Here is a 23,707-nt window from a genome sequence, read left to right on the forward strand (position 1 = left end):
CCGCCGTTTATCCTCCGATATCTGCCCACAGACTCACGGCTCTCCGCTTCGTACCGTCAAAACCAACTGCCTGCGATATTCTGTTTGTAGAGATCCAGATCTTCTTACATCTCAGGCTGGTTTCGTGGGTGCTCAGAGTGGTCTGGTAGATATCCAGCTCAATTCTAGGGGGACCAGTTGAAATAGGGTCCCCTACTTCTCCGCCATCTTTCCCCCCGCCCCCTAAAATAGGCACTTCTATGTATCATGGAGATTATAGTTGAGCGGGAGAGATAGACCATGAACATGAAATTATAAATTATGAAAAATTCTATGGAGAAAAAGAAAAGAGTGCCACGTGGGAAGGAAGTAACTTATTTTATACTGGTTTATGAGGAGGTGAAATTTAAGCAGAGACCTATAGAATAAGAAGGGGCCAGGGCGCCTGGGTGGCTCAGATGGTTAAGCGTCTGCCTTCGGCTCAGGTCATGATCCCGGAGTCCTGGGATAGAGTCCTGCATCAGGCTCCCCGCTCTGCGGGAAGTCTGCTTCTCCCTCTGCCTCTCTCTCTCTCTCTCTCATGAATAAGTAAATAAAATCTTTAAAAAAAAAAAAAGAAGGGGCCAATCATTTGAAGTGCTGGGAAGAGTTGAGGGAACAACATGGGCTAAGACTCTACGGCAGGAAAATGGTGTTTCTACACCAACTGATATCTCCCACAAACATTATCTGTGGCAGGCAGAATGTAGAGATGGCAGGCATGGACCCTACATTTGAGGAGCTCGTAATTCAGTGGAGAGACAGTGTGTAGAGAAGTAGATTGTAATAAGCAGAGTTTAACAGGACTCCCAGCGGGTGCAAATTTATGCATGAAATAGTATATATGTATAGGGGTGATCAGAGGTCTCAGCAGAGAAGTCAGGCTTTGAATGATGACATAGAACCACTTCCTTTTGTCAGATGCTCTCTGACATCTATGGAAAGAATTCTCCAGATAGGGGAGAAAGTGCCACAGGCACCAGGAAGCACATGTGTAAAGGCACGGAGGTATCAGAGTGCTTAGAATGTTAGGGGAATGAAGAGTCTGGTGTGTCTGGGGCCTTGGATGGGGATATGCTGTGATGGGGGTGTAGCTGGAGATGGGTGAAACCAACAAATGAATGACACCAGGGGCTGACTCTGGGTTGCTTGACAATGGGGGGAGCTAGGATGAATGAATCTCTGATCCCAGAAGAGGCTGCAATACTCATGAGATCTGGATAAGCGCTCTTCTCTCCTCAGAGTTAGCTATACCTTAATTCCATTTCCTTTGGAGTGGGGGCTCCCAGGGTCTCCAGGTACTAGGCAGCTGGCACCTCCCAGCAGTCCTCTATACATACCTGCCACTTCAGCCTGTATCCCTTGGTGCCTGAGTCTTAAATGTTTATTTTTCCTAATTGTTTGGGCAAAGCCACTTTCACATTTGGTCCCTAAAAATAGAGAACAGAGGGTTAAAGCCCTCTGATGACCTACTGCACACACAGCTGTGCTGCAGCCTTAACACCCTTCTTTGTAGGGTGCCAAGAGGACAGGGGTCTGGGCACACCTGCTGATCCCTCTGCCCACAAGTTCCAGGTGCACCAAGTGGTACTTGTTGCTGTTTGTTCCAAGCTCTTTTCACCATAAGTGGGATGCTGGGGCAGGGAGAAAGTGAAGGTGAGGCTCTATGGTTTGGTGGGGGCTAAGTTTAAAAGGGTCTTGTGGGCCACAGATTTTGAACTTCATCCTTGGGAGTGAGGAACAAGAGGAGGATTTTCAGCCTGAGAGGGCCATGATCGGATCTGTGTTTCTGAAAGATTTCTTTGTTGGCTAATGTAGGGGATGAACTGTAGAGGAGTGGTACTAGATGCTGGGGTTCACAGAAATATTAGCTTCCTGAGGGTTCTGTCTCTTTTGCTCAATACTTTTCTCCAGGGTCTAGAACAGTGCCTGGCACATAGTTAGAAGTCAGTAGATATTTGATGAATGAATGAGACCAGTCAGGAAGCTATTGTTCTGGTGTAGGTGAGAGATGACACTTAAACTTGGTCAGTGGATTGGGGATGGAGAGGAGTTAGGGATATTGAAACAGTCTGGAGGGAGAGTTTAGGATTGGAGGACACAGCTGGATAGCAACTTAATTGGTTTTACTCCTTTAGCCCAGCACTGAGAATTCAGCAGCCAGGCTATAATGGTAAGGATTTTTGTTTGGCTTGAGATTCTCTATTCACCATCCTTGGGGGTGGGCTTCTATCCTGAGGAATTGTGGGCTCCATGAAAAGCATCCTCATCCAGGAAGTCTGGCCTAGGTACCACCTTGTTCTTTGTGACTCCATGACCCCAGGGCTTCTTGGTACAGGAGAGGAATTGTTATTGAATTTGCTGTAGTATATGATAGAAGACCTAGAACTAGAGTTTCTGTCTCTGATATATTTTTCTGTTTAAAATTGAAAGGGATACTGTTAAAATAGTTTCCTTCCTGGATGCTTCCAAAACTCAGCCTCCCATCCTGCATGTTTACCCTTTGAAAACTCATGCAAAAGAATCCCCAGATCTAGTCTGCACATTGAAAAACTGTTGTTTACTCTCTAACTTTTATTCATCTGTTTTTTTATGTTTTTCAGCACAATTTGGGCTGTTCATTACTGTTGTGACCTAGAGCATAATTTCCATCTTAGATAGTTATCAGACAGGTTCTCAGTTGCAAGTTGCAAGTTGCAAGTTCTCAGAAATCATTTGGTTAACTTAAGCAGAAAAGAGATTTAAAAAAATTTTATAACATAAAAAAATATACATATACACAACATAAAAATTGGAATTTTATGTAAATGGTCTAAATGCTGTAATCAAAAGATATAGGGTGGCAGAATGGATAAAAAAAAAAGACTCATCTATTTGCTGCCTACAAAAGGCCCACTTCAGGCCCAAAGACACATACAGACTGAAAGGGAAGGGATGAAAAGACATTCACCATGCAAATGAAAGTGGAAAAAAACAAAAGCCAGGGGAGCAATACTTATATCAGACAAAATAGATTTTAAAACAAAAACTAACAATAGACAAAGAAGGGCATTATATAATGATAAAGGGATCAATCCAATAAGAAGATATGATAACACTGGAGCACCTAAATACATAAAGTGATATTAACAGACATAGAGGAATTGACATAACACAATAATAGTAGGAGGCTTTAACACCCAACTTAAATCAATGGATAGATCATCCAGGTAGAAAATCAATAAGGAAATACTGTCTTTAAATGACATATTAAACCAAATGGACATAACAGATACATACAGAACATTCCATCCCAAAACAACAGAATACACGTTATTGTAATGTGCACATGGAACATAATACTAGAGCAGAAATAAGTGATAGAAACTAAAAAAAAAAAAGAAAAAACTCAATGAAACTAAGAGCTGGTTCTTTAAAAAGATAAATAAAATTGATAAACTCTTAGCTAGACTCATCAAGAAAAAAAGGGAAAGGACCCAAATAAATAAAATCAGAAATGAGAGAGAAGTAACAATTGACACCACAGAAATACAAAGGATTATAAGAGAGTACTATTAAAAATTATGTCAACAAGTTGGACAACTTAGAAGAAATGAATAAAGTCATAGAAACATACACTCTTCTAAAACTGAAGCAGGAAGAAATAGAAAATCTGAATATAGTAATTACAAGAAATGAAATTGAATCAGTAATCAAAAAACTACCAAAAAATAAAAGTGCAGGACCAGATGGATTCATAGGTAAATTCTACCAAACATTTAAAGAAGAGTTAATATCTATTCTCCTCAAACTATACCAAAAAACAGAAGAGGAAGGAAAGCTTCCAAATACATTCTACAAGATCAACATTACCCTGATACCAAAACCAGGCAGAGACATCACAAAAAAGAAAACTAGAAGCCAATATTCCTGATGAACGTTGATGCAAAAATCCTCAACAAAATATTAGCAAACTGCATTCAATAATACATTAAAAGGATCATTCACCATGATCAAGTGGATTTATTCTGGGAATGTAAGGTTGGTTCAATATTCACAAATCAATCAACATGATACACCATGTCAACAAAACGAAAGATAAAAATTATATACTAATGGATTGTTGAACTTTACATTAAGAATTAATGATGTACTGTATGTTGGCTAACTGAACATAATAATAAAAAATTATATGATCATCTTAATAGATGCAGAAAAAGCATTTGATGAAATTCAACATCCATTCATGATAAAAAGTCTCAACAAATTGGGTTTAGAGGGAACATACCTCAACATCATAAAGGCCATGTATGAAAAACCCACAGCTAACATCTTAGTGGTGAAAAACTGAGAGCTTTTCCCCTAACATCAGGAACAGGGGGTCCACTCTTGCCACCTTTATTCAACATGGTACTAGAAGTCCTAGCCACAGCAATCAGATGAGAAAAAGAAATTAGAGGGATCTATATTGGTAAAGAAGTTAAACTGTCACTGTTTGCAGATGACATGATACTATACATAGAAAACTCTAAAGACTCCACCAAAAAACTACTAGAAGTAATAAATGAATTCAGTAAATTTTGTAGGACACAAAATTAATATCCAGAAATCAGTAGCATTTCTATACACTAATAATATAGTAGCAGAAAGAGAAATTAAGTCCACTTACAATTGCACAAAAAAGAATAAAATGCCTAGGAATAAACCTAACCACAGAGGTGAAAGTCCTATACTCTGAAAACTATAAAACATTGATGAAAGAAATTCAAGATGACATAAACAAATGGAAAAATATTGCATGCTCATGGGTTGGAAGAACAAATATTGTTAAAATGTCCCCATTACCCAAAGCAATTTTCAGATTTAATGAAATCCCTGTCAAAATATCAACAACATTTTCCACAAAACTAGAATAATCCTAAAATTTGTGTGGAACCACAAAAGATCCTGAATAGCAAAAGTGATCTTGAGAAAGAAAAACAAGGCTAGAGGTTTCACAATTCCAGATCTCAAGATACACTACAAAGCTATAGTAATTAAAACAGTATGGTACTGGGATAAAAATGGATACATAGATCAATGGAATAAAACAGAGAATCCAGAAATAAATCCATGCTTATATGGTCAATTAATCTATGACAGAGGAGGCAAGAATATACAATGGGGAAAAACATCTCTTCAATAAATGGTGCTGGGAAAACTGGACAGCTACATGCAGAAGAATGAAACTGGACCACTTTCTCACACCATACACAAAAATAAATTCAAAATGTATTAAAGACCTAAATGTGAGACCTGAAACAATAAAAATCCTAGAAGAGAACACAGGCAGTAATTTCTCTTAGCAACATTTTTCTAGATACATCTCCTAAGACAATGGAAACAAAAGCAAAAATAAACTATTGGGGCTACATCAAAATAAAAAAGGTTTACACAGTGAAGGAAACCATCAACAAAACAAAAGGCAAACTATTGAGTGGGAGAAGATATTTGCAAATGACATATTCAATAGGGGTTAATATCCAAGGACTACAAAGAACTTATACAGTTCATCACCAAAACCCCCAAACAATCCAATTCAAAAATGGGCAAAGGACTCAAATAGACATTTTTCCAAAGAAGACACCCAAATGGCCAACAGACACATGAAAAAATGCTCAACATCACTCGGCATCAGGAAAATGCAAATCAAAACCACCATGAGATATCACCTTACACCAGTCAGAATGGCTAAAATAAAAATAAAAAAATAAAACACATAAGAAATAATAGGTGTTGGTTAGGCTGTGGAGAACAAGGAACCCTCATACCCTGTTGGTGGGAATGCAAACTGGTGCAGCCACTGTGGAAAACAATATGGAGGCTCCTCAAAAAAATTAAATAGAAATACCATATGATACAATAATTCTACTATTGGATATTTACCCCAAGAAAATGAAACAATAATTTGAAAAGCTATCTGCACCCTTATGTTTATTGTAGCATTATTTACAATAGCCAAGATATGGAGGCAACCTAAGTGTCCATTGATAGGCATATAGATAAGGAAGACATGGTATAAAATTTTTTAAATTGGAATTTTAACTATTTTTTTTGACATTTTTAAAATTTAAATTCAATTAGCCAAGGTATAGTACATCATTGGTTTTTGATAAAATGTTCAATGATTCATCATTTCAGTATAACACCCAGTGCTCATCACTGGAATTTTAACTATTTTAACGTGCAAGTCAGTGGCATAAACTACATTCACGATCTTGTGCAACCATCACTACTCATTAACAATAACTTTCTATTCTCCCCCTTCCCCATTCTCCCTTTAGGTTTCCAGAGGTAACCTGAATCCTACTTTCTGTCTCTATGAATTTGCCTATTCTTGATATTTCATGTAAGTGGAATTACACAATATTTGTTCTTTTGTGTCTGGCTTACTTCACTTAGCATAACGTCTTCAAGTTTCATCCATGTTGTAGCACATTATCAGTACTTCATTCCTTTTAATGGCTGAATAATATACCATTGTATGGATATACCATATTTAGTTTATACAAGGAAAGGATTTTTAAAAAGGATATTTAATAGGCTGTATAGAACAAGGCCTGAGCCTATGTAACCAGTGTGGAGTTTTACCCCAGAAGATCTAGGCACTGAATTGAAGCTGCCTCTCAACAGTGTGATCTGGGTAAATTACTTTGAGCTTCCATCCCTCATCTGGAAATAGGGATAAAGAATCTTGTGCAGACTGTTTAATCATTTGAGACAATCCATGTAAATCACTCAGCATGAATTTTGACACTTAAATAAAAAAATACTCATGAATGTTAACTGTTATCATGGCTTATAAAAATTATTATTTATACTTCTTCTTCCTAATGCCAAATCAGACAGGCAGAACTTTTTCTAAAACATCTCCTCCTAAGGAGAGAAATAAAATAGCTTTTTTATACATATTTTCAATCAATTGTTTCTTGGGCTTGGAATTTCTGAGGAAAGGAAAAATGCTCCCCTCCTGATCAAGAAGCAAACAACCGTGGTCAGTCCAACCTGATACCCTTTTTAGATGGGGGCAGCTCTAGGGTTTTCCTTTCCAAGTATAAGCCCACATCATGGAAACAAAAAAGGACCAGATGGCTAAAGGTGATGTGTGATAGAAGGGAATAAGATATAGTTCCCGTTGGCTCTAACTGGACTCCCCTGCAAAGTGAACTAGTTATAGACTGGGAGGAGGTTGTGGTTCTTAGAAAGCAGATGGACCTGGATTCAAATCCAAGCTTTGTTGTTTACAGGTCAAGCTTCCCACTTTGTAGGGCTGGGAGAGGTTATCCGTGTGAGCTACTGCCGAAGGGCGCTGTTGGCAAAGGCACTGGGGAGGAGTCCCCAAAAGAAGCTGGAACATCAGGTTGGGGTGTCTTGTTGCTCATTAGTCTGTCATTCCCTCTGGCCTCTCTGTGCTGGTTACCCTGGATATGTTGGCAGTGGGGAGCCTCTAGTGTGGTCTTTCAGTATCACCCTCAGCAAGGAAGGAGTATGACAATTTTCCATCCAATATTGGTTGAGATCTGGTAATTCTGAGTAGAACTTTAAGCCAGCTTGGTTAATCTTGAGATGTAGCTCTGCCCTCTTATTCCCAAAAGTGTTTTTATTTAGTTGTGAAATTGATTTTTTTTTTTTTTTTGGTGTAAACCTTGTTATAACAGAATGATCTTCACCTACACTTCGGATGCCCTGAGAAATTAAATTTATATGCTACACTTCCACTTTGCTCATGCTACTGACCAGCAAGACCATGGGAGTGCGGGCAGTTACAAGGTATTTTCCAAAACCTATCATGGACACTTCTCTAACAGAGTCCTTCATTATAAGGACTATAATAATGATGATCTCTCATACACTGCAGGTCATTTAACTCCATTACTTAATTTATTCTTTTCAAAACCCTTTTGTGTCTGACATATGACAGAGGACTAGCCTCCATTTTACAGATGTGAAACTGGAACTCAGACATCAAATGCTAACAGATGGCCTCGTTGGGGTCGGGATCCACACGTCTGACTTCTGGTCCGGTGGTCTACTTATTTCTCCCACTCTGAGCTGGGCAATGTGGGAACTCCAGATTTTATTGACTTGGTGGTTTGTAATATGATTCACTTGACCTCCCTCTGCCTGGAAAGGGAGCAAATCTGTGATCTTTCTCTCTCTCCAAATTTCCAAAGAGGAAGCAACTCTCAGCCAGAACAGGAGGCTGAGCCTGGTTTGTAGACAGTGGGGCATATAGGTGGCTTATTGCCATGTGCCCTGGGGCAGCAGTAAATTGATCTTTGCTGATCTCCAGCCCTCTGGCAGAGATGGGAAAGGAGGGCTGGGAAAGTGACATTTCTGTAAATAACCACACCTGGTTCTAAGAGCAGAAGGATTGGCATGTCCCTGTAGCCTCATCAATTACCATCAACCTTTTGCAAAGGGAGCCCAGGGGAGAGAATCTCTTCACGCTCTTAACATTATTTATAGACACCTCATCCTGTCCACACTCTGGGGGGAGCGTGGTTTGCTCAGCAGCAGCCTCCTTCCAGATGTGTTTATATTCTTCCAGCCCAGTGGAAAGCATCCTTCAGCCCCTCCACTCCAGGGAACAGAGGGGATGCCTGACATTGGGACATAAAGAAGATGTGAAAGGGAAGATATGAGCAGGATGCCTGAATTTCTCAGTTAGATTCATGTATCTCTTAGCGAGCACTGATTGAATAGCCACTTTGCTGCTAAAGAAGGCAATTCGGGCAATTTATGGTTAAATAAAAATGCTTTGCAAGCAGATAGACCTGGATTTAAATCCCAGCTCTGCCATTTACAAGCTGTGTGGTTTGGGTTAAGCTTCTACCTCCATTTCCTCATCTGTATAATAGGATAATAACAGCTCCTCTCAGGGTCATTGTGAGTGTTTGAATGACCCTGAGGTCATTCTAGGGCTACTGACACAGCAGATGATAGGTATAAGGTGGCTCTTCTTCTTGTTTTTAATTTTAATTTAAATTAAATTAGGTATAAGGTGCCTCTTCTTCTTGTTTTAAATTTTAAATATGGAATGCTTCATTAATTTGCATGTCATCCTTGTGCAGGGCCCATGCTAATCTTCTCTGTAACATTCCAATTTTAGTACATGTGTTGCTGAAGCCATCACTGGTGCCTATTCTTGTAAGAGACTACTACTTACAGGCTGTGGGGGGTGTGTGTGTGTGTGTGTGTGTATCTGTGTGTGTGTATACGGGTGCACGCAAATAAGATTTTGATAGAAACAGGCCTCAAGAAACAAAGACAACATAGGCAACATAGGCAGGGAATTTTTGGTGAAAAAGTCATGATTAAAACCTAGAGAAGGAGACAGCTCTACAGACAAGACAGGTCAGAGGGAACTTCATAGTGGGAGAGAGATTGAGTTAGCAGAGGATCCGAGGTATGTTGTTGGACCAGCAGTGTGCCCGCCTCATGCCTGTGGGCTGGCAGAAGGCCTTAGGCCAGCTTTTAGGAATAGGTGGTTTAGTCTGGGAAGGTGGCCTGAGGCCATGGGGCAGTGTCAAGGTTTGGTAGCCTCTCCAGATGGGGAATCTTGTTGGCATACCATACTCCACGTGGAGCATTTGTTAAACAGCTAGTCCAGCTCCAGCAAAATGTGGCTGCCTAAAGTGACAGAAAGAAAAGATACATTTTGAGTGAGTTTAATGGGTTTTCCTGCTCAGTTCTCTATTTTCAAAAGACCTACTTCACACATATAGTGATTAGCCGGTTTATGAATTTCTTGCATTAAATAGTTTTTATAACAAATTCAAAAATTCACAAAATTAGACAGAATAGTATAATGACTCCTCATGTCCCTATTACCCAGACACAAAATAAACTCACAGCCACTTTCATTTCATCTGTACCCCTCCCCCATCAGAGTATTTAACACACCCCTAAATAATGTCATACGTAAACATTTGTATATGCTTTTCTAAACAATAGAGCTTTTTAAAAATTACAATCTTAACATCATTATTGCATTGAAAAAAATTAGTAAGTTCTTAATATCATCAAATATCCAGTGTTCACATTTCCACAATTGTCTCCTATTTTTTCCAGTTGAATTAGGATCTAAATAAGATTCACGCATTGCAAGCAACTGATACTTCTCTTTGTCTCCTCAATTTATAGATTCCCCTGCCTTTCTTTTACTACTTTATAATTCATTTGTTGAAGAGATCAGGCCATTTCCTATTTTCTAGATAGGACTGCATCCCTCTGGTATCATTTACCTTGCTCCTTTGTCCCCTATATTTCCCATAACATGGCAGCTAGATCTAGTGACTTGTTGGTCTAATTCCAATTTGTTTCTTTCTTTGCAAGACTACATTGTAAGTATTGTCATGCACTTCTATCGCCCAGCACATATGACCTGTTGTCTCTTTTTGTGATGTAACAGCCATTAATAATCATTGTCCAGATTCATGATTTCATTTGGGGATTTGCAAAATGGTGGCATTCTAATTCTATTATTCCTTCCTCATTTATTACTTGGACTATTTCTGTAGAGAGAATTGTTTCCTCTTCACCTATTTAGTTAACTTATGATATAGTTTAATCAGGAAAAACAGGTTAAATGTTTCTTTCCCTATACTTACCTGCATTCAGAATAGTGGGTTGGTTCCCTTATATCCTCCAGAGGTGACCAATGAGGTTTTTTGTTTTATGGTATCATTAGGAAGGAACTCATGAATTTTAACATATTCCATGTGTTTCAATTCATTGCGGTTGTTCTTCTCTTTGTGCTCAGATTTTCTCATCTCTGGCAGGTGAGAACCTCTAAATTGCTTCCTGAGTTCTGACATGGCCATGACCCCAGTCATCATCTTCTGGAAAAAAAAGGTATCCAAGCTTGGAAATGGAAATCTCTCTTAAAGAGAAAATATATTATGAGTTTATACTGATACTTTCAATCCAAATTTAAGATTACAGGGCTTTGCTTAACTCTTCAATTTTATTTCTTTTATTTTTTAATTTTTATTTTTTTGCCTAATAATTTTTTTAATTTAAATTCAATTAGCCAACGTATAGTACATCATTAGCTTTTGATTTAATGTTCAATGATACATTAGTTGAATATAACACCCAGTGCTCATCATATCACATGCCCTCTTTAATGCCCATCATCCAGTTACCCCATCCCCCACCCACCTCCCTTTCCGCAACCCTCAGTATTTTTTTTTTTATTTTTAAATTTAAATTTTTTTTCTTTATTATGTTAATCACCATACATTACATCATTAGTTTTTGATGTAGTGTTCCATGATTCATTGTTTGTGTATAACACTCAGTGCTCCATTCAGTACGTGCCCTCTTTAATACCCATCACCAGGCTAACCCATCTCCCCCTCCCTTCTAGAACCCTCAGTTTGTTTCTCAGAGTCCATAGTCTCTCATGGTTTGTTTCCCTCTCCGATTCTCCCCCTTCATTTTTCCCTTCCTACTATCTTCTTCTTTTTTTTAACATATAATGTATTATTTGTTTCAGAGGTACAGGTCTGTGATTCAACAGTCTTACACAATTCACAGCACTCACCATAGCACATACCCTCCCCAGTGTCTATCACCCAGCCACCCCATCCTGCAACCCTCAGTATTTTGAATCTTTTCCTCTTACGGGAAAAAATCTTGGCTTTTAATGACAATAGTGTAATTGCTTAGTTGTTTTATCCTATTATATAGATTATATAGATTTTGGACAAATAATACCAAAATATGTGAAAATAGTTATTATTATTATTATTATTATTGCAGTTCTTAGATTTATCTTACTAGAGACTTACAGCTGAATTGTTGTATTTTGAAACCATTTAAAATAATATACCTCTGCATCATATGCCTATTTAATTTTGTTCTTATTTTAGGCATTGTTTTTTTTCATTCTGATTTGACACTATTTATAATCATCTAAAATATTTTCATGGCTCATTTTCCTAGAAGTAGGCTTCTTGGGTCAAATCTGAAAAAACTGCACTTGTGAGCAGTGCATAATATATAGAATTGTCAATTCACTATGGTGTTTACCTGAAACTAATATAACATTATTTGTCAGCTATGCTTTGATAAAAAATAATGTAAAAAATAAAAAAACAAGGTATTATTCAGAGAAGTCCAGCTTCTATCCCAAACTCTCCTCTTTTTTTTCCCCTTTCCCTTTAGCCAACAATTTTATTTACTTTATGGTTTATCCTTCTGAATTTTCTACATAGGTAAAACTATACCTGAATCTTACATACATGTGTGCGTATGTGTGTTTGTATACAGAACTATATTCTGGAAATCATGCCATAGTAATATATAGAGATAGTCTGCATTCCTTTCCATAGTTGCATAGTACTTCACTATTTGAATGTACATAGTTTATCCAGTAGATTCCTGTTGATGGACATTAGGTTAGGTTTTTTGCTATTACAAAACAAGTGTTCATGTTTTTGAGTTTCTGTCAGTGTTTTTTAGGACAGATACCTAGAAGTAGGCTTTCTGGGTCAAAGGATCAGAGTGCATATGCTATTTTGCTAAATATCGCTAAATTCCTGTCTGTAGGATTTGTACCTCTTTGCATTACTTCCAGCAATGATGGGAGTTCCTGTTTTCTCAAAGCCTGGTCAAAAGAGTACATGTTGATATTTTGGATTTTTACCACTCTGATAGGTGAGAAGCAGTACACTGGTGTATTTTTTATTTTTATTTAAATTTAATTTAGTTAACATATAGTGTATTATTAATTTCAGGGGTAGAATTTAGTGATTCATCATTTGCATATAACAGCCAGTGCTCATTACATCAAGTGCCCTCCTTAATGCCCATCACCCAATTACCCCATCCCCCCACCCATCTCCCCTCCAGCAACCCTCAGTTTGTTCCTTAAGAGTCTCTTACGGTTTGCCTCCCCCTCTGTTTTTGTATTATTTTATTTTTCCTTCCCTTCTCCTATGTTCATTTGTTTTGTTTTTGAAATTCCAAATCCGAGTGAAATCATACGGTATTTGTCTTTCTCTGACTGACTTATTTTACTTAGCATAATACCCTCTAGTTCCATCCACATTGTTGCAAATGACAAGTTTTCATTTTTCCTGATGGCTGAGTAATACTCCATTGTATATATATACTACATTTTTATCCATTTATCTGTCTATGGACATCTGGGCTCTTTCCATATTTTGGCTATTGTGAACATTGCTGCTGTAAACATTGGGGTGCAGGTGCCCCTTCAAATCACTGTTTGTATCCTTTGGATAAATACCTAGAATTGCAATTGCTGGGTCATAAGGTAGTTCTATTCTATGTTTAACTTTTTGAGGAACCTCCACACTGTTTTCCAGAGTGGCTGCACCGGCTTGCATTCCCACCAACAGTGTAAAAGTTTCCCCTTCTCTGCATCCTTGCCAACATCTGTTGTTTCCTGAGTTAATTTTAGCCATTCTGACGGATGTGAGGTGGTATCTCATTGTGGTTTTGATTTGTATTTCCCTGATGATGAGTGATGTTGAGCATTTTTCATGTGTCTGTGGCCATTTATATGTCTTCTTTGGAGAAATGTTTGTTCACGTCTTCTGCCCATTTCTTGACAGGATTTTTTGTTTTTTGGGTGTTCAGTTTGGTAAGTTCTTTATAGACTTTGGATACTAGCCCTTTAATCAATATGTCATTTATGAATATCTTCTCCCATTCCATAGGTTGTTGTTGATTGTTTCCTTTGAAAAGCTTTTTATCCTGATGCAGAAATCAATACACTAGTGTATTTTTAATTTGCCTTTTTCATATTATGTGTATAATCAAGATCTTTTCATGTAGATAAGGGGCATATTTAGTTTTCTGTGAATTGTCTGTACATTTTCCTAGCTTCTTTCTCCCTATATACCACTATTAGTCTTTCATTCTTTCTTTTTTAAGGCTCTTTATATATTGTAAATGTTAACCCTTTATCTATGATAAAGTTGAAAATTTTCCCCCAGTTTCTCTTTACTTTCCTTATGGTGTTTTTATGCTATGTTAGTAAAAAAATTTTTTTTCTTTTTTTATGTAATAAATTCATTAATTTTTTCCCTTATGACTTCTAGATACTGAATCAGGTAGGAAAGTTCTCCTCACTCCTAGATTATAGAATAATTCAGATTTGTTTTTTCTATACTTGTATGGATTCATTTAATACATTTAATTTCCTAATCTGGGGCACCTGGGTGGCTCAGTTGTTAGGCGACTGCCTTTGGCTCAGGTCATGATCTCAGGGTCCTGGGATTGAGCCCCGCATTGGGCTCCCTGCTCAGCGGGGAGCCTGCTTCTCCCTCTCCCACTCCCCCTGCTTGTGTTCCCTCTCTCGCTGTGTCTCTCTCTGTCAAATGAATAAATAAAGTCTTTAAAAAATACAGTTAATTTCCTAATCCACTTGAAATTTATCTTGGTACACAGTTTGGGGGAATTAATACAATTTTATCCTTTTACCTATGGCTATTGAGTTAGCCTGATGCCTTTGATCAAAAAGCCATCATTTTCCCCACTAACTTGAGATTCTGCCTTTATGCTAAATTTCCAAATGCAGTTGGGTCTATTTCTGGATTTTCTATTTGTTCCACTGGGCCATGCATGTTACCCTGCCACACTCTTAATTAGAGACATTATAGTATGTTTTAATATCTGACAATGCTATCCCTTTCTCATTTCTCTCTCTCTCTCTTTCTCAGGCTTTTCCCCCTTGGCTATTCTTGCTTATCTGTTCTTCCAAATGAATTTTATAAAAAAAAAAATTATCTAGCTCCAGAAAGAAACTTACTCATATTTTTGTTGAATTATATTAAACTTATGAACTATATTACATTTTATGAACTTAGGGAGACTTAAAATTTCTGATACTGAGTTTTCCTGTCCAAGAATCTGGTATATCTTTTCATTTAAGCAAGGTTATTTTTGTATTTTTTAATTACTCCATAGTTACTCTTCCTGTAGGTTTTGGACATTTCTTGATAAATTTATTCCTGGGTGTTTAATTTTTTAAATTTTATTATGTTATGTTAGTCACCATACAGTACAACATTAGTTTTGATGTAGTGTTCCATGATTCATTGTTTGGTGTTTAATTTTATTTAATTTTCACAAAGGTGGTTTTCTCTTCCAATATAAACTGATTTTTGTTTTCTTTATAGGAGGACTTGATTTTTGTATGTTGATTTTATAACCTATTTCACTAAATTCTTTTGTTTGTAGTAGTTTTCTAGTCTTGTAATAGTTCGGCTTTTCTAGATACATACTTACATAATTCTTAGCTCTATTAATATGATGGATCATATTAATGGATTTTTAGAATATTGAATCTACTCGGTCTTGATGCATGTTTGAATGTGCTGTTGGATCCTATTTGCTAATTATTGATATTTATAAGTTAGATTGGTCTATAGTTTTCTTTTGTTGATGCAATCATTTCACTTCATACAATAATTTTTAAAAATAGAATATCTCTGAGAAACAGTCTGGGCCTGGGACATTTTTATGGGAAAGCTGTTTTTCTACTTCCTCTATTTCTTCTGTGGTATTTTATGTGTTTAGACTTTCTGTCTCCACTGAGATTGATTTTGACATGTTGTATTTGCTAGAAAATTATCCACTGCATCTACTTTTCCAAATTTATCTGCAAAGTAGACTCATATCATTTTAAAAAGTGCTCAGTCTGATGGTTATTTTCTCACTGTCATTTCTAATTTTATGTATTTAAAGTCCCCGCCCCCATTTTTTTCTCAATTGCAACAGCTAACAGGTTTTTTATTATGTTCTTTTTGTTTTTCCAAATAATTAACTTTTGGATGTATTTATTGGCTCTATTTTTTCTGTTTTTAACTCAAATTTTTTTCAAGGTATAATTAACTTACTGTGAAATTCATTATGGACACCGTTTGATGATTTTGACAAATTTATACACCTATGCAACAAAACACTAATCAAGATAGAAAACAATTCTATCACTCTAGAAAGTTTCTTCTTCCTCCTTTCCAGACAACTTCCTACTGCACGTTAGAGGTAACAGTGTTCTAATATCTATCACCATAGTTTAATTTTGCCCATTCTCAAATATAATATAAATGGGATTATACAGTATATGCTATTCTGTATCTGGCTTCTTGCACTTAATATGTGTTTTAAGATTCATACATGTTCTTGAGTGTATCAGTAATATGTTCTTTTTAATTTATGAGTGGTATTCCATATTAGATATACCACAATTTATTCATGCATCTGTTGACAAATTTGGTTTATTCCATTTTGGGGCTATAAAGAAAAAACTGCTATACAAAATGAAACTATTGGGGATACACCAAAATAAAAGCTTTTGCACATGGGGCGCCTGGGTGGCTCAGTCGTTAAGCATCTGCCTTCAGCTCAGGTCATGGTCCCGGGGTCCTGGGATCGAGCCCAGCATCGGGCTCCCTGCTTCTCCCTCTCCCCCTGCTTGTGTTCCCTCTCTCACTGTGTCTCTCTCTGTTAAATAAATAAAATCTTAAAAAAAAAAAAAAAGCTTATGCACAGTGAAGGAAACCATCAACAAAACAAAAAGCAACTGACTGAATGGGAGAAGATATTTGCAAATGATATATCTGGTAAGTGGTTATATTTAAAATATATAAAGAGCTTATACAACTTAACATAAAAAAAAATCCAATTTTAATCTAATTAAAAATGGTCAGGACACATGAACAGACATTTCTCCAAAGACATACAGAAGGCCAACAGACACATAAAAAGATGCTCAACATCACTCATCATCAGGGAAATGCAAATCCAAACCACAATGAGATATCACCTCACACCTGTCAGAATGGCTAAAATCAAAAACGCAAGAAGTAAGTGTTGGTGAGGACATGAAGAAAAAGGAACCCTTGTGCACTGTTGGTGGGAATGCAAACTGGTGGAGCCACTGTGGAAAGCAGTATGGAGGTTTCTCAAAAAATTAAAAACAGAATTACCATGTGATCCAGTAATTCTACTACTGGGTATTTTCTCAAAGAAAACAAAAACACTGGTCTCCTGGGTGGCTCAGTTGGTTAAGTGACTGCCTTCGGCTGAGGTCATGATCCCGGGGTCCTGGGATCGAGCCCCACATTGGGCTCCCTGCTCCGCGGGAAGCCTGCTTCTCCCTCTCCCACTCCCCCTGCTTGTGTTCCCTCTCTCGCTATCTCTCTCTCTGTCAAATAAATAAATAAAATCTTAAAAAAAAAAAAAGAAAACAAAGACATTAATTCAAAAAGATATATGCACCCCTATGTTTATAGCAGTTACAGTAGCCCAGATATGGAAGCAACTCAAATGTCCATTCATAGATGAATGGATAAAGAAGGCATGGCATATATATATATATATTATATATATATATACACACACACACACACACATATATATTAACATATATATACACAATGTATAGATATTAATATTACTCAGCTATAAAAAAGAATGAAGTCTTGCCATTCAAAACAACATGGATGGATCTAGAGGGTATTATGCTAAGTGAAATAAGTCAGTGAGAGAAAGACAAATACCATATGATTTCACTCATACGTGGAATTTAAAAAACAAAACAAATGAAGAAAAAAAGAGACAAACAAAAAACCAGACTCTTAAGTATAGAGAACAAACTGGTAGTTGCTGGAGGGGAGCTGGGTGAAATAGGTGAAGGTGATTAAAAGTATACTTATCGTGATGAGCACTGAGTGATTGTTGAATATTTATTTTGTACACCTGAAACTAATATAACACTATATGTTAATTATACTTGGATTAAAAAATAAAATAAAAAAAGAATAAAGCTGTTATAAATATTTTGCACAAGTCTTTTTGGGGACATGTTTTCATTTTATTTGGATGAATACCTAAAAGTGGAACAGTTGGCTTATAAGGTAGATGTGGCTAAACTTGATAAGAAATAGGCAATTCCACTTGTTATATTTCTGAAGGAAATGAAAACACTAACTCAAAAAATACCTGTACCACAATATTCATTGCAGCATTATATACAATAGCTAAGACATGGAAGCAACCTAAGTATCCATCAGTAGATGAATGGATAAAGAAAATGTGACATACACACACACACCAGTGGAATATTATTCAGCCATAAAAAGAAGGAAATCTTGTCATTTGTTTTTTTTTTAGAGATTTTATTTATTTATTTGACAGAGAGACAGCGAGAGAGGGAACACAAGCAGGGGGAGTGGGAGAGGGAGAAGCAGGCTTCCCGCCGAGCAGGGAGCCCAATGCAGGGCTCGATCCTAGGACCTGGGATCGTGACCTGAGCCGAAGGCAGACGCTTAACAACTGAGCCACCCAGGCGTCCTGAAATCTTGTAATTTGTGACAACTTGAGGGCATTATGCTAAGTAGAATAAGTCAAACAGAGAAATATAAATACCATATGATCTCACTTATATGTGAAATCTTAAAAAAAAAATAACAAACTCATAGATACAGAAAACAGATTGGCTGGGGGCTGGTTTAAGGGGATGAAATGGGTGAAGATGGTCAAGGTACAAATTTTCAGTTACAAAATAAGTAAGTCACAGGGATGTAACCTACAGCATGATCACTGTAATTAATACCATACTGTATATTTGAAAGTGGCTAAGAGAGTAGATCATAAAAGTTCTTACCATAAGAAAACAAATTTGCAACAATGTGTGGTAACATATTAACTAGACTTATTGTGGTGATCATTTCACTATATATACATATCAAATCATGCTGTATACAAATATAATGTTATATGTCAATTATATCTCAATAGAAAATTTAAAAAATAATGAAGCTAAATTTTAAAAAAAGAAACAAGCAATTATTTTTCAAAAGTGTTGTACCGTTAATAATCCACCAACAATGCATGAATGTTCCAGTTGCCCTATATCCTCATTGACAATTGGTATTACTGGTCTTAAATTTAGCCATTCTAGTGGGTGTGCAGTGTTATTTCATTATGGTTTTAATTTTAATTTCTCTGATGACTAATGATGTTGAGTAGCTTTTGATGAGCTTATTTTTTTTAAAGATTTTATTTACTTATTTGACATGGAGAGAGAGAGAGAGCACAAACAAGGGGAGTGGCAGAGGGAGAAGCAGGCTCCTCGCTGAGCAGGGAGCCCGACGCGGGACTCGATCTCACAACCCTGGGACCATGACCCGAGCCAAAGGCAGACGCCCAATTGACTGAGCCACCCAGGTGCCCTTTTCATGTGCTTATTAGCCATTTATATATCTTCTTTCGTAAAGTTCTTTTTGAAGCATTTGCCCTTTTTAATTGAATTGTCTTTCTATTATTGATTTGTAGTTCTGATACAACTTCTTTGTCAAGTATATGTTTTGCAAACATTTTCTTTCAGTCTGTGACTTGCCTTTTTTCCCCCCTTCACTGTGTCTTTTGATAAGCGATATTGTTAATTTTGATGAAGCCAAATATGTAATTTTTTTCTTTTATACTCAGTGTATTTTGTGTTCTCTCTAGAAACTTTTTCCCTATTCCAAAGTCATAAGGACATTCTCCCATGTTTTCTTCTAGTTTTATTGTTTTAGCACTTCCCTATCTTGAATTAATCCTTGTATATGGTCTGAGGTTTTTTATTTTGCTTTTTTTAACATGGATATCCAGTTGTTTGATTCATTGAGAAGGCTTTTCTTTCCCCATTGAACTGCCTTAACACCTTTGTGAAAAATAAATCGACTCTATATGTGTGGGTCTATTTCCATTTTCTCTACACATCTATTTGTCTATGCTTACCCCAACTGCCTTGATTACTGTAACTTTATAGTAAAATTTGAAATCGGGCATTGTAAGTCCAATCTAAGTTGAATCTTTTTAAAAAGACTTAACAAGATTGTTGTGGCTATTCCAGACCCTTTGCTTTTCCATTTAAATTTTAGAATCAGCTTGTCCATTTCTGTAAAAAAGCCTTCTGGGATTTTGGGGGGGTTTGTGTTAATTTGATAGGGCTGCCACAACAAAATACCATACACTGGGGGCTTAAACAGCAGAAATTTATATTCATACCGTTCTGGAGGCTGGAAGTCCAAGATCAAGGTGTCAGCCGACTTATTTTCTCCTTGGCTGGCAGATGGCTTCCTCCACGCTGTGTCTTCACATGGTCTTTCCTCTGCGTGTGGGCATACCCCATGCCTCTCTGTGTGTTCAAATGTCCTCTCTGTAAAGGACACCAGTCAGATTTTATCAGGGCTCACCCCAATGGCTTTATTTTAACTCAGTCACCTCTTTAAAGGCTCTATCTCCAGATAAAGTCACTTTCTGAGGTACTAGGGGTTAGGACTTCAATATATGAATTTTGGAGCACACAATTTAGTTCATAACAGGATTATACTGGATCTTTAGATCAGCTTTGAGATAATTGACATCTTAACAGTACTGGGCCTTCCAATCCAAGAGCATGGTATATCTCTCCATATATCTGCATCTTAATTTCCCAGAAATGTTCTATAGTTTTCAGTATAGATAGCTTGCATATATATTGTTAAACTTACCCTTAAATATTTTCTGGTTTTTGATACTATCATAAATGGTATTTTTCAATTTATTTTCCAATTGTTTGTGGTTAATATATAGACATGCAGTTACTTTTTGTATATTGACCTCGTATTCTGAAATGTTGTTAAATTCCCTTATTAAATGATAGATATGGGGGATAGATATCTTACGTATACAATAATTTACTTATTCCTTTCCAGTCTTTGTGCCTTTTTCTTCCTTTACTGCATTGGCTGGGACCTTCAGTACAATGCAGAATAGAGGTGGTGAGAGTAGACATCCTTGACTTATTCCTGTTCTTAAAAGTGTTCAATGTTTCATTAAGTATGAGGTTTGTTTTAGGTTTTTCATACATAACCCTTTACAACCTTGGTGGCTATGAAAATGTACCTTTCAGATTTCCAAGTGAGGGACACTTAAAGCCTGACAGTCCCAGCAGTTGCATTTTGAAATCCATCACTTTTTTTGTGCGGAGGTGACACTTCCCAAAGTGGACACTTCTCCAGCCAATGTCTAGGAGATGTGGGATTCCTCTGGCGGGTGACTTTGGCTTGAGGACTGACTCTCTGATGTCTTTATGTAACTCTGAAAGCTGCACTGGAGTTTCAGAGGCTTCTCTACCACTGGCCTTCCTCCTCTCCTCCTTCACCTGAAGTCATATTTATATCATGATCTGACAAATATCTCGTGTTCTTCCAGAACTTCTCCTCATTTCCTCTTACAAGCATTTCCTCTAATAAATTTCTTGCATGTCTAATCCTATCTTGGTGTCTGCTTCTTAGAAAATCCATACTGACACAGAGATTGAGGAATTCCTGTTCCAATCCTAGTTTGCTAAGAGACTTTTTTTTTTTTAAAGATTTTTTATTTATTTATTTGACACAGAGAGAGAGACAGCAAGAGTGGGAACATAAGCAAGGGAAGTGGGAGAGGGAGAAGCAGGCTCCCCGCTGAGCAGGGAGCCCAATGCGAGGCTCGATCCCAGGACCCCGGGATCATGACCTGAGCCGAAGGCAGACGCTTAACGACTGAGCCACCCAGGCGCCCCAAGAGACTTTTTTTCTTAATCATGAATATGTGTTGAATTTTGTGAAAGGGTTTTTCTGCGTTTACTGAAATGATCACATGAGTTTTCTCCTTTTTTTTCTTCTTAATATGTTACATTGATTGCTTTTTGAAAGTTAAGCCAACCTTGCATTCCTGAGATAAATCTTAGTCATTATCCTTTTTATATATTGTTGTATCTTGCAGTATTTTCAAGGGTTTTATATGTATATTTATGGGGGATATTGATCTGCATGTCTAGTATCTTCATAAGGTTTTAGTACCAAGGTTATTCTAGTCTCATAAAATTAGTTTGGGAGTGTTCCCGCCTCCTCTAGTTTCTAAAAAGGTTTTTGTAAGATTGGCATTATATCTTTTAAATGTTTTGATAGAATTCACCCAGGCAGCCATCTGGTGCCTGGGGTTTTCTTTGTTTTCTTCTCTGCATTTTTAGTGTTTATTTCTGGCTTATTTATTGTCTATGGGGACATTTTGCTCATTATTCTCTTTTTTTTTCTTGAAATAACTTTGTGTGGGATTCAAACACAATTATTTTTTGTTGTTTGTACTTGAAGGGCCTGAGTTCTCCTATTCACTTGGGAAGGGAGCGTGGGCCAGGATCATTTTCCTAGTTTCAAAGCTCTAGAGTTCAGTTCACTATTCTGTTATTATTACAAAGTGTTCAAATATATGGCTTTTATTTATTCTAACATCTGTGGACTTAGTTACCCTCCCCAGTTTTGTCAGGAACATTTCTTTCCTTTTCCCCTAATACCTTGTCCTACATAAATTAGATTCTATTCTCAGTATTTTCTACTCAGTGTAGGCCTTTGTTTTGGAAGGGAGCTCTTGTTAGTTCTAAGAGCTCATAGCATCCAGACTGTTCCAGTATTCTCTGATCTTGTGCTTAGAAACTAAAGCGTGTAAGGCCTTTGCCAGTTAAGGCTGTTTTCCCCAGATTGTGTTTCCCTTCCATTGGGAGTATCTGTTGGCAATTTTGGGTTCTCTGAATCTCAAGTTCAACAGAAATCCCTTTGTCCTTCCTTTGCTTCCCTCTGCACACTTGCTGTTGCTACATGGTGTTGGTGGCATTCATGGTCGTTCCTCAATTGCTCATATTGTGGAGTGGTATGGATTCCTTGTATTGCTGTAGATATTGTCTGCAGGAGTTTGGTTTTGCCATGTTAGTCTCTCTATTTTGTAGGGTGATTCAAAAAGATAAAAAATTACATCTACCACCTTCCTAGAATCCCATCAGTGTTTCTGGAAATTTTATGGTGGTGGGGGGGAGGTGAAGATATCCAATTATATGTCCATCTTAAGAGCTTAAGCAATTGGTACAAACCACCAAGAGTCCTTTTGATTTTGAAAGTGTTAAGACTCTCATGTGAAACTACAAAAGACCTTTAGAATTGATGGTGGTAAGCCCAGAACACTAAAATGAATACTTGTGAAATAAAAATGAGAAGAATAATATAAAGCTTCTCACTGAGCTCTTCTTCATACCAGGCATTGTGCAAAATTTTCACATGATTGTTCTCAATTAAGCCTCTCAACCACCTTATAAGGCAGATGCTATTATCACCCTTACTTAATCACTTTTATCACGATTATAATAAAGCAGGTGGTATCACACCTACTTTACAGTGTTGAAAATGAGGCATAGAGAGGTTTGTTACTTCTCCACAGTCACACATCTTTCAGACTCAAAGCTAGTGCTTGTAGCCATTCTACCGTACCACCTCCCACCTATTTGTGCATATATACCAGTGGGAAATGGAGCTCAGAGGTTCAGGGGATCACTCTCATGTAGGAAATCACTCTCAAGCAGGTACCTGAACTCTTGCCTGAGTCGTGGGGGTAGTACCACGTGCCTCGCCTTACTGACTTGTCCACAGGGTACAAAGCAACACTCCCTCCAACCCCACAGAAAGAAAAACTGTTGATGGAGTATTGAAAGAAAATGGCAACTCAGTAGTCTAATGGTAGGAAGAAAGGGCCCTCCCCAGTCAGGCAGGGTAGCCAAGGCAGATGGGTCAATAATAGCAAGGCCAGTAGTAGAAGCTTCAGTGGAGGTCATCAAATAACAGATGGTATACCAGCT

At 37.3% G+C, this 23,707-nt stretch overlaps 1 protein-coding gene and 1 non-coding gene across 5 annotated transcripts in view; one reads left to right on the forward strand and one right to left on the reverse strand.

Moving 5' to 3' along the window:
* Positions 1-23,707, forward strand: part of LOC115937903 (uncharacterized) — a 176,446-nt gene that overhangs the window by 92,433 nt on the left and 60,306 nt on the right. For 2 of the 4 annotated variants that reach the window (XR_014138692.1, XM_081798613.1), the window contains exons 4-6: positions 6,321-6,385; positions 7,695-7,806; positions 10,802-10,893. The exons of the other annotated variants lie outside the window; for them this stretch is intronic. The gene's annotated coding sequence lies outside the window, so the exon portion shown is untranslated. The remainder of the gene's footprint in view (positions 1-6,320; positions 6,386-7,694; positions 7,807-10,801; positions 10,894-23,707) is intronic. 4 annotated transcript variants of the gene reach the window in all.
* Positions 9,066-9,172, reverse strand: LOC115937904 (U6 spliceosomal RNA). Its single transcript, XR_004073113.1, has one exon. It is a non-coding gene; the product is annotated as a U6 spliceosomal RNA (small nuclear RNA).

The sequence above is a fragment of the Leptonychotes weddellii genome, chromosome 11 (assembly GCF_054177405.1).
Source record: "Leptonychotes weddellii isolate Sample4059 chromosome 11, ASM5417740v2, whole genome shotgun sequence".
NCBI classification, from domain to species: Eukaryota; Metazoa; Chordata; class Mammalia; order Carnivora; family Phocidae; genus Leptonychotes; species Leptonychotes weddellii.